We start from the raw sequence: 11215 nt of genomic DNA, 5'->3' as shown, positions 1-11215 counted from the left end.
TTAAATTTATCTCCACCTGCAACATTAAAGTAATTTACAAATTCATGACTGCAGCTTTGAATCTCAAAGCATGCATAATGACCAGCGCTGATGGTGGACAGATGACCAGGCCACAGTAATTCACTAAGTTAAGGTTACTATCAAACTCAATGTTCAGTTTTTTCAAACGTTCCAGAGAATTTGAATGAAACTGTAGCTTTAAGGCCATAGTATCTCTTCTTTTTTTAACCTGTAGTAACCGCACAGCTGACATCATTGCTGAACTATGCCAATGACCCCAGTGAGGCCCTCCTGGTGAGGTGATTGAGAAGGATCTGAGCTAGCTTTTGGCATCCTGCTTCCTCTGGTTAAGCCATGTGTACTGACCTATAGCTAGCCCGGAGGAGGTTTTGGGAGGAGATCACACACACAGTGAGTGGAAACACACAGTGTAACAGAATGAATGATTCCCATCTGGGGATATTTTCCCATTGCTTCAGGATTCCCTGTGGAAAGGGTTAATCCTCTCTGAAGATTGATACGACTCTGTTTTTTGTGCTTCCTGTTCTTTTAATTCAAAGATTTGTTGAGTTATTGCCTGTGACATTCTGTTAAACACTGAATTTGTTGTTTACTTTTCCTGTAATATCATTTGTATTGCCAGCTATTTTACAGATTTTTCTTTGCACGCAAATTGAACCCTCATCGGGCCCAGTTAAGTAAACATATGGTAATTATTACTGATTAGTATCTCTCATTGGCTGAGCTAACTAGGGAGGTCTGATGGCATTCTGCATTTGCCATTAGTGTTCAATAGGATTTAATGGCACTAAAGCCTAATCTAAGCCCTTGGAGTGATTTATGCTATCAAATTAAGAGCGTTGGGCAGTAGTGCCTGTTTCAAGGCCTCCCTCTACATTCTGGTCTAAAGGCTAATAGATTCATTAGGCCTCCTTTTTCCTTTAAACTGTTTAATTGCCAGCATTAATCAAAATTAAATCCTTCACCACTGAGCAGCACCAGAAGTTACTGACGCTCCATTACGAGTGCTTTTACACCTTCCACAGTACCCGGTCTCAGCTCACATACGGCTATCGAGGCTTTGGCTGTGCTTTAGTTTTGCTGTAATTGTTCCCTCTGGATTTAGCTCAAGTTGCTAATGATCAGATAAATGCTTCAGTGTAGCTTTTGTGGATGAAGTCATGTGTTTTGTTAGTGCTCCAGAGGTCAAACCAGCAGGATGAGAGAACGAGGGGGTGTTGCAGGTCATGTCTGGAGTTTGCAATCCAATCCTTATGCCCTTCTTTCTCCCCATGCCTGATTCAGTTTTAGAGCGTTATTATGAAATTGGGTGAAGTTTACAGCCAGCTGCTGAGTGGATTTTATTTAAATCTATTGGGGAACACAGAAAGTTTTGAAAAGTAATAATGATGCAGTCTGGAATGAGTTGTAAGTGTGAAGCTACAGTGTCAGAGTAACATGCTAACAAGTAATGCAGCTTTGTGTTATTTTCATTCATAATAACAAGACCTTATACTTATACGACACACAGCACATTTGTCATCTATCCAAGTATCTGTATGGAGGATATAGATAAAAATACTTGTGTTACATGTTTCAATAAAACAATTTCTTCACAAAAGAGGTAGAGATGTGTTTATCGTGACAAAGTACTGTAACTGAACTGGTAGTTCTGCATGTGATTATTTCAGTGAAAACTGCTTGAATTAAACAGTTGTGTAGTGTCTACTAGGCTTCATCAAGTACGTCTTTCAGACTTGACAAGATCTGTCAATATCAGTATGACTGTGAAAGACTGCTGACTGAGAATCGGGAAATTCTAGGAGAAATCATTACAGTACCTGCTCATTTCTCTCTAGCTGTTCTCAGCACAGAACAAGTAAAATATGAATTTTATTGATTACACCTCAGCTCCTGTCTGCATGCATTGAGTTAATATAGCATGAGCAGGACTGCTCTACAATCAGCCTTGTACTTCTGATGAATACAACCAGGCAGGCTCTTTTTCTAAGCTCTCCAAACTGGGGCACACTTAACCCTCCAGCAAGTCCCCTTTATTGAATGCTGTCTGGCTGTACAGACTACATATAGTCCTACCTGACAAATTGTGTCCTCTTAACTGTTTCAGACCAGCTGAAAGGGTTGCGAATTTCACCGTATTCTCCAGAATAAGGTGAAATTCGCAACCCTTTCAGCAATGACCTGCCTGGAAACCTGTGTGAGGTTCTATTGAAACACACTAATTAAAAACACACACACACACACAGATTGGGAGTGAGCCATGCTGACAAACTCATTGTACTGACATGTTAAAGCAGTTTATTTCAGCAACGACACACTGAGAAAAATAAATCCCATAATTTAAAAATTTACTTTAAAAAGTAAAGTGTATTTACTTATAAATGAGTGAGTTTTGACTCTAGCCTGTGCAGGTGTAGAGTTGAATTCAAGTCAATTTTAACAACAACAGTTACCTCAAGGTGCTTTATTTATCGGGGTGATATGAGGTCTTTAAGATAAGCTGGGGCCTGATTATTCAAGACCTTGTTTTTAAATTTAATTCTGGATTCAGCTGGAGACAGTGGAGAAAAAAGCCGATATGGGAGAATTATGCTCTCTCCTTGTCGGTACTGTCGCTGTAACATTCTGGATCAACTGAAGGCATTTCAGGGAGCTTTAAGAACAACCTGATAATAATGAAATAAAATAAATAACAAGTCCGGCCTAAAAGTAATACACATGAACTAGTTTTTTAGCATCATTCTGAGACAAGATGTTTCTATTTGCTGTCCTCAAAGTGGCTTTGGTGCAGAGAGTGATTAAAAGGCAATAAGACAGAAATAGTGCAATATCAGTTTGGAGTTCAGTTAGGAGTTAAATGCAATCTGCTTGTGATAATCTGATAATCATGGCAATTTGATGCTTTGAATCCTTTTGCATTTTTGACCATTATTCAGAGAAGAAAGCAATTTGAAGACCTTACTATAATTGTTTTTTTTTTTAAGCTCAAACCCTGACATAACTTTAACTCGAGCATAAGAGCCATAAACATATGTACACTTATCTCTGCACTAGCTTAGGATCCTGCACCTGGTGTTATGGTCAACGATTAATGTTAAAAAATTAACATAAAACTGCTAGATTTTTAATAACCTGGCTGAAACTTGAATCATGGCCATCTCATTCTTTACAGTTTCACCTGCAATTTTAATTCCTTCAGCAACATTTCAGAAAATATATTGATATATATTTATTTTGTTGATTTAAATTTCAGAATTTACTTACCCACAGGAACCCTGTATATAGCAAATTTATTGTGTCCCGTGTCACCCATCACATGGAGTACAAAAACAATTTCAGAATGTGAGTGGTGCATTGACCTGCATTTACCCTCGACTACAACCTACAGCCTGAGGTGCTTACACATAAATACAAACTCTCGCTTGAGTAAAACACTTAAACAGTCTTTGAACTTCATATAAATGTGTATATGAGCCATTGTGGGTTTTAAGCATAGAAACCCTTCAGGGAACAGGTGTTTGTAGAATGACAGTTTCCCTTTGGATATTAGCAAAGCTTTTTGTAAAGTGTGCCCAACCCCCCAGCCACCCTTGTCTGGCTTGTAATGCAGTGTTTGGCCTGAAGGTGCAGAGAGAAATCATGGTGCTCATTCACGGTTTATAAATAGAAGGCATTTTTTCTGCAGGATCTTTTGTGCCTCCTATCAGCTGGGCAGTGATGTCAGAGGGTTTGGGGAAGCCCTGAGTCTGCTGTGATCTAAGCCAGTGGAACAAAGCCACGTTGGTGGGGGCTGGCAGGGGATGGAAGATGGGGGTGGAAACCCAGCTGTCTGCCTCATAGTGCCACTATTGTCTCCACATTACCCAGACCTGCTCCCAAATCCCAAACCGTTTCAGAATGCGGTCTGTCTCTAAGCTTCCACCACAAACAGTATCCTGTTGAACCTCATATAAAATGATCATTGCAATAAAATATGTTGATGGGTCACTTCTGTTCGGCCTGATAGCTACTTCTGAATTTCCATCTATGCCTTCAAGGCCAGTCATTATAAGATAAGATAAGATAAGATAAGATAACCTTTATTAGTCCCACACGTGGGAAATTTGTTTTGTCACAGCAGGAAGTGGACAGTGCAAAAGTTATGAGGCAAAAATTAGAATACAATAAGAATAAATACAGTACACAGCTGTATAGAATAGAATAAAATAAAATACTATATACAGTAGAATAAAATAAAATAAATATACAATAAGATAAAAATAGAATACAAATACAAATACTATATACAACTGAGTAAAAATACAACGATGACAGAAAGGATTATTGCACTTAGTATTATTGCATATGTATGGATGTGTGTGCTTGATCAGTTAAAGTCTTTATTATGGAGTCTGACAGCAGTGGGGAGGAAAGACCTGCGAAATCTCTCCGTCCCACACCGTGGGTGCCGCAGTCTCCCACTGAAGGAGCTGCTCAGTGCTGTCACAGTCTGCTGCATGGGGTGGGAGATGTTGTCCATCAGGGATGACAGCTTAGCCGCCGTTCTCCTGTCACTCACCACCTCCACTGGGTCCAGAGGGCATCCTAGAACAGAGCTGGCCCTTCGGATCACCCTGTTCAGTCTCTTCCTGTCCCCAGCAGAGATGCTGCCGCCCCAGCAGACCACGCCATAAAAGATAGCAGAAGCCACAACAGAGTCATAGAAGGTCTTCAGGAGTGGGCCCTCCACTCCAAACGACCTGAGTCTCCGCAGCAGGTACAGCCTGCTCTGCCCTTTCCTGTAGAGGGCGTCTGAGTTATGAGTCCAGTCCAGTCTATTGTTCAGATGAACACCAAGGTACCTGTAGCTGTCCACAGCCTCAATGTCCATACCTTGGATGTTCAGTGGTTGCAGTGGAGAATGCTTGTGCCTGCGGAAGTCTACCACCAGTTCCTTGGTTTTACTGGCGTTGATCTGGAGGTAGTTCAGCTGGCACCAGTCCACAAAGTCTTGGGTCAGACCTCTGTACTCCTTGTCGTCCCCATCAGTGATGAGGCCGACTATTGCAGAGTCATCAGAGAACTTTTGCAGGAAGCACTGGGTGGAATTGTGGGAGAAGTCTGCAGTGTAGATGGTGAAGAGGAACGGAGCCAGAACCGTTCCCTGTGGGGCCCCCGTACTGCAGACGACCCTGTCCGACACACAGCCCTGAGTCCTCACATACTGTGGTCGGTCGGTGAGGTAGTCCAGGATCCAGGTAGTGAGGTGATGGTCCACTCCAGAGTTCACCAGCTTGTCCTTTAGAACCGAGGGAAGAATGGTGTTGAAGGCACTGGAGAAATCAAAGAACATGATTCTCACAGTGCTTCCAGCGGTCTCCAGGTGAGCGAGGGAACGATGTAGGAGGTGAATGACGGCATCATCCGCTCCAATGCCAGGCTGGTAGGCAAACTGAAGTGGGTCCAGTGATGAGCTTATTAGGCGCCGAAGCTGAGCCAGGACCAACCGCTCCAGGGTCTTCATCAGGTGGGATGTCAGAGCCACCGGCCTGTAGCTGTTGAGGTCCTTGGGGCGTGAAGTCTTTGGCACTGGTACAACACAGGAGGTTTTCCAGAGCTGTGGGACTCTTCCCAACCTCAGGCTCAGGTTGAAGAGGTGCTCCATCACCCCACACAGTTGGTCCGCGCAGGACCTGACGACCCTCGAGCTGATGCCATCTGGACCCGCTGCCTTCTTGCCATTAATCCTCCTCAGTTCCCTCCTAACCTGGGTGGTTGAGAGAGACAGGCTGGAGCCTTGTGTTGAGTGTGTATTGGATGCTGCAGTTGGGGGTGGGGGGGGAGTGAGCAGGGTGAATAGAGGAGGTGTGAAGTGTCTGAGGTGGAACAGCAGCAGTGGGGGTGGGTGAGTCTGCAGCCGATGTTGCAGACTGCCTCATGGCTGAATCAAATCTGTTGAAGAAATGATTCAGTTCATTTGCCCATCTCACATCCCTCCCAGGCAGAGAGGTCTGCTGTTTGTGGCCCGAGATGGTTCTGAGGCCTCTCCAGACTTCACCAACGTTGTTTTGTTGAAGCTGGTTCTCCATCTTCTGCCTGTAGCTCTCCTTCCCATTCCTTATCAGTCCCCTCAGCTCTCTCTGCACCCTTTTCAACTCCTCTTTGTCTCTGGATTTGAAGGCCCTCCTCTTCTGCTTGAGGACGGTTTTAATTTCTGGGGTAATCCAAGGTTTGTTGTTGGAGAAACACCGTACAGTCCTGGTAGGTACAGTGTTATCCACACAGAAATTAATATAGTCAGTAATGCATGTAGTAAGGCTGTCGATGTCCTCACCGTGGTCATCACAAATCACCTCCCACACAGTCGACTCAAAACAATCCTTAAGAGCCTCCTCGCTCTCCTCTGACCATCTCTGTACTGTGCGGGTGGCTGGTGGCTCCCTGCGCACTAAGGGCTCATACACAGGGACAAGGTGCACCAGGTTGTGATCAGATCTGCCCAGGGGAGGGAGAGGTGATGAACTGTATGCCTCTTCTGCATTGGCATACAGTAAGTCCAGTGTTTTATTGACTCTGGTTGGGCAGGTCACATACTGGGTGAAGGTGGGCAGTGTGGAGTCCAGTGAGGCATGATTGAAGTCCCCTGATATTATGAGAAGGGCTCTCGGTGATTGCGTTTGCAGTCTGCTGACCACAGAGTGGAGAGAGTCACAGGCTGCATCCGCGTTGGCCGGATGCAGCCTGATGAGACTGAACAGAAGAATTTTGCTCAATAGCTCACATCTTTGGGATTAAATACAATGCTTTTGGACACAATATAATTGCTGCATTAAATGACAGGCAACCATTGTGTCTCCACCCAAAATAATTTGACTTTCAAGTTCACTTCACTAATGTGCACATTTGCTCTTTGGTGACCTACCGAGTCCCCAGAAGACCTGCGCCTAACTAGTACAGTTTAGTCATCATTAGAACATCACAGCAGTTTGCACTATTCTCTTGCACTATAACTAACCGTTAACACCTTCACTAGGTCAAATTTGACAGTCTTTTTGTGCACCTTGTGATGAACCCTTTGAATTTGCATTCATGAAAGCGACTCCAGCAAAGATGTTCCTGTGTTCCTGTTACTCAGCTTGGCCATATAGTTGTTTTTCTTAAGCAAGGAAAAAATTCTGTGATCATTCACTTTTTTCCTTTTGGTGATGCTGAGCCGGTCACTGCTTTACTTCTTTTTAAAGATGTATCAGATTATTTATCTGGTTGCTCTTATGGTTTATTTTGTTTTATTCAGCCTAATTACAACATCCTTGCATTTCATTGGCATCTCTTTGGACCTTGTATTGATTTATTAGCTAGCAAATGCATATTCAACATCTTGACCGGGTAATTTAAAATCCACTGCAAAGATTGATAAATTATAAGAACGGTTTCATTGTCCAAATACCCATGGACTTAACTGCACAGCTGCCCTTATTTACAATATCTATAAAAATTTGAAATCCCAAAATGCTTTTCAATACAACATGGAATATTGGTGAACCACCTCACATTGTCAGTCCTCTGGCTGTGGTCCTGGCCCATTGGAACATTGTTGGCTTTTTTCCTGTCTAAGATCTGGTGCAGTTATTATCCCAACAGAGAGAAGAGAGCACTGTAAATCATTTCCTCTGCATCGTCTTCAGATGCCAATTTCTACTACTGTGCAATCCTCCATGAATGTCTGGGTTGCTGAAAAGGCAAAATTGTGTTACAGTCATCTAGGGAGTCACCACTACTACGTGAGAGCCAGCCTACTGAAAGAAAAGAAATTGTAAACCCACATGGAGCAGACGTTTACACTTTGTAGTTGCAGACACAGAACTGGCAACATGCTGCACTACACAGATGGTAAAGTACTGTGGACCTGCACTTTGTGGTTCAGATTAGGTTCAGTTTAGGTTCCTACAGCCCACTGTAAAATCTTGCTATCTTTGTTTGTGCAGGCTGACATATGTTTTAATCTAAATCTGACAAATTATTCAAACTATCCTTCCAAAACACTTAAGCAACATAATCAAGGGCACTCAGAAAAGGACAATCGGAATGACGATAGAGTTCAATAGATTGATCTTGACCCTAACATTTAGGGAGGTCACGTTCCAAATAGGTTGGAGATGTCGGAGGACACCGGCCGCCCTCCCTGCTCTGACGTCGACATCTCGGTCAGAGATCCCCTCATTCGAGATGATGCTGCCAAGATATGTGAAATTCTCCACCTCTTCAGCACGGTGATGGTTGATCATGATAGGAACGCAGGCAGACAAAGATAACACATTACTTTATTTCTATAAATAAAAGTAATTTATTGGCTGTCATGTGGGACGTTTTGGGGTTTGTTCTCATTCTTTTTCAGTATTTATAGTTCCGTTATATATGTTATCAAACATGTTATAGTTTGATTATTTTAGTTAACCTTTTTTCCACTCTGTGTTCCTTATTAGGTTAGGTTTCATCTTTTGTGTTTCCTTTCTTTCCACCCCAGTCAGTCATGTCTTTGCATGTTTATTCTCCTGTTGCACAGTCAAGTTCATGTCCTAGTCCTGACCTCAGTGTTTGTTACTTCCTGTTTTATTTTGTTAGTCTCGTGTGTATGATGTTCAGTTTTGCTTCCTCCGTCTGTCCCTTCTGAGTTCTTCTGTGTGGATAGATTGCCCAAGTTTACCTTTGTTCCTTGTTGCATTCTTCCTCTAGCTGTGATTCTTCCTTCCTACTCATGTTTTCTCCAAGATTAACTGTTTTGCAGTTTTTGCAGCTATAAACAAGTTTTCATGTTGTGCTTTGTGAGTCCTGTGTTTGGGCTCTGCCACACATACTGTTGGCACAGTGTAGGCATACTGGGAGAAAACCATATGGTAGTGAGTAAACCGTGGGGCTAAGTGGGCACAATGCTGAAGTTTCCCCTGAGTTTGGTACACCACACATATAAACATTATTGTTGATGCAAATCCCAAATAACTGCACTTGCATAAAGTAGAATTATTAATTTAAGTCATGTTTTCAACACTAACTTGTTTTCAGAGAATAAAAATATATCAAAAGAGAAAAAAATTGACAAAAATAAAGGACAAATTAAGTTAAAGTTATAGACAAATACACAATATTAACTCACAAAAAGTTGTACTGGTCATCTGTTTGTTAAAATAAAAAAAAAGAGTAATAGCTTCATTGAGCAGGCTGGGAAAAAAACAAACACAATGAACCCCCTATTTCCCATAGTTGCTCGTAAAACTTTTAGAGATTTTGGTGATTCAAAAAGGTTTCCAATCTTTTTTTTTTTTTTTTTTTTTACTGTACCTATATATCAAAAGTCAAACATCAACAGATGCTATGCTTCAATGTACACTATAACGTTTTAACATGCATGGCAGTGCATGAGACTGAAGCCCTGCTGACAGGAACTGAACACAAGACTTCTGACTTGGAAGCTTTTGTAGGTTGTTTGACATCTTTGTTCTGTGAGTAGGTATTGTGAATCAGTGTCTTTCATGTCATAAAGGGTCTTACGTGTGTTTTCAAGAGTTGGGAGTGAGAATGCTTTGGAAGGGGTTTGAATAATTTTGATGAAAGAAGAAAATTATTTATACTACTAGTCAATACTGACAACAAATTCATTTTTTTCAAAGTTAAATAAAGTAGGTTAATATTATTTGCAGCTACATGAAGTTTTGCTTCTAAAAGACTATTTTAATAAAGTGAGAGGAGTGTGCTATGTATACCAGGAGTAGCATTAATTACTGCTTTCATCATCCAGCTGTACTGCAGCTACTGTACATTAACAGTCCTCATGCAAGCACTGATGAGAACATAAAGCTTGTCTCTTAGATCAGTCCAACAGTGTGTAGTCTGTGGGAGTTCTCCACACCGGTGTGGGGATGCAGCAGCACTAGCTTCAGCAGACAAATGTCAACAGCTTATGATGCTCGATCACAGCAATAATCTGATCCTTCCTTTTGTAAGTCACAGACCCGTTGCTAATGGGATTCCAGCTATCAAAGGATTATGATCATCTGGCTCCCTATGCACATCAGTGCTGCTACTTTACACATATTCTTTACCAATTTGACAACTACTTTGTCAGTGGCAGTTAATGTGCCTACTCAGAATCCCTAAAAATATTTAAACTATAAGGAATGTAATGTGATTGATGGTGAAAAATGTAAAATGGATTTGAGGTGTCAGAGTTTTTTTTTCTCTTTAAAGACAGTCTCATCACTGAGAGTATTACTTTGTGGAATGGTTCAGAGGATTACTGTCCATTACACTTCCTCAGTGATGGCAGGAGATTAGTCCAAATGACAGGCAGCGGGAGAGGTAGCAGAAAGGCAGGGGGTCACCGGCAGTCTGGACAATTTATTTCTTGAAGAACCATCTAGTCTTCAGTGCAGGAATAACAGGGTCCTTCATCATGAACATTGCCATGTAACTGAGAAATGATGAGGCTTTCAGATAAAAAAAAAAAGAAGCTCAGAGGAACACACCTGGATTCTTTTCTTTAGTGAACCACTTTCTATTACAGCTTATGATGATGTGTGAGCGTGTATAAGAGGTACTCAATGTCACTGTGTCCTTATCCTGAAAAAAGGTTGTGCTTCGTGTCCTGCCACACTCAAAACACATCCCTTACAGCTGGCCAGAGCTATAATGATGAAGCCAGGCGTGACGGACTAAACTGACCCCTCTCTCATGTGAGTCCTCTCAAGCGACCATTATTGAGCCAATGGTTTCTCCTGCTTGTCTACATATCTGTCCCTTTGCATCTTTTGGATGAATGCAGCAATGACTGAAGGGATGGATAGATGGGGAGCCACAGTATGAAGCTCAATGAGAATTAGGTCATTACCCGGAGCGAGTTCAATAGATGATTAGAAGGAAACGCCAAAAATTGGGCCGGCCCTCCATTTTCCTGATGCCACCGCTGTTAAGCAACATGAGATTCTCCCTCAGATCAAAATTCTCCAGGGTCCTGGGGGTACACACCAGAAATAAATTGTTGTTGTTTTACTTAGCAATTTCCTCTGGGAGAATCTTCAAATGTGTAACAGGTTAGAGCTCAAAAGAAAGACAACTTCTTTGTATGATATTTATTAAAGCTATTTTTTTCAGTTTGAACTACTTCAACTCTTTATTCAGAAACCATCCACAGACATGTTGCCATAGCAACGGTCTCTTTCTT

This window comes from Astatotilapia calliptera, chromosome 12, assembly GCF_964374335.1.
Source record: "Astatotilapia calliptera chromosome 12, fAstCal68.1, whole genome shotgun sequence".
Taxonomy (NCBI): Eukaryota; Metazoa; Chordata; class Actinopteri; order Cichliformes; family Cichlidae; genus Astatotilapia; species Astatotilapia calliptera.
This window is presented reverse-complemented; position numbering follows the sequence as displayed.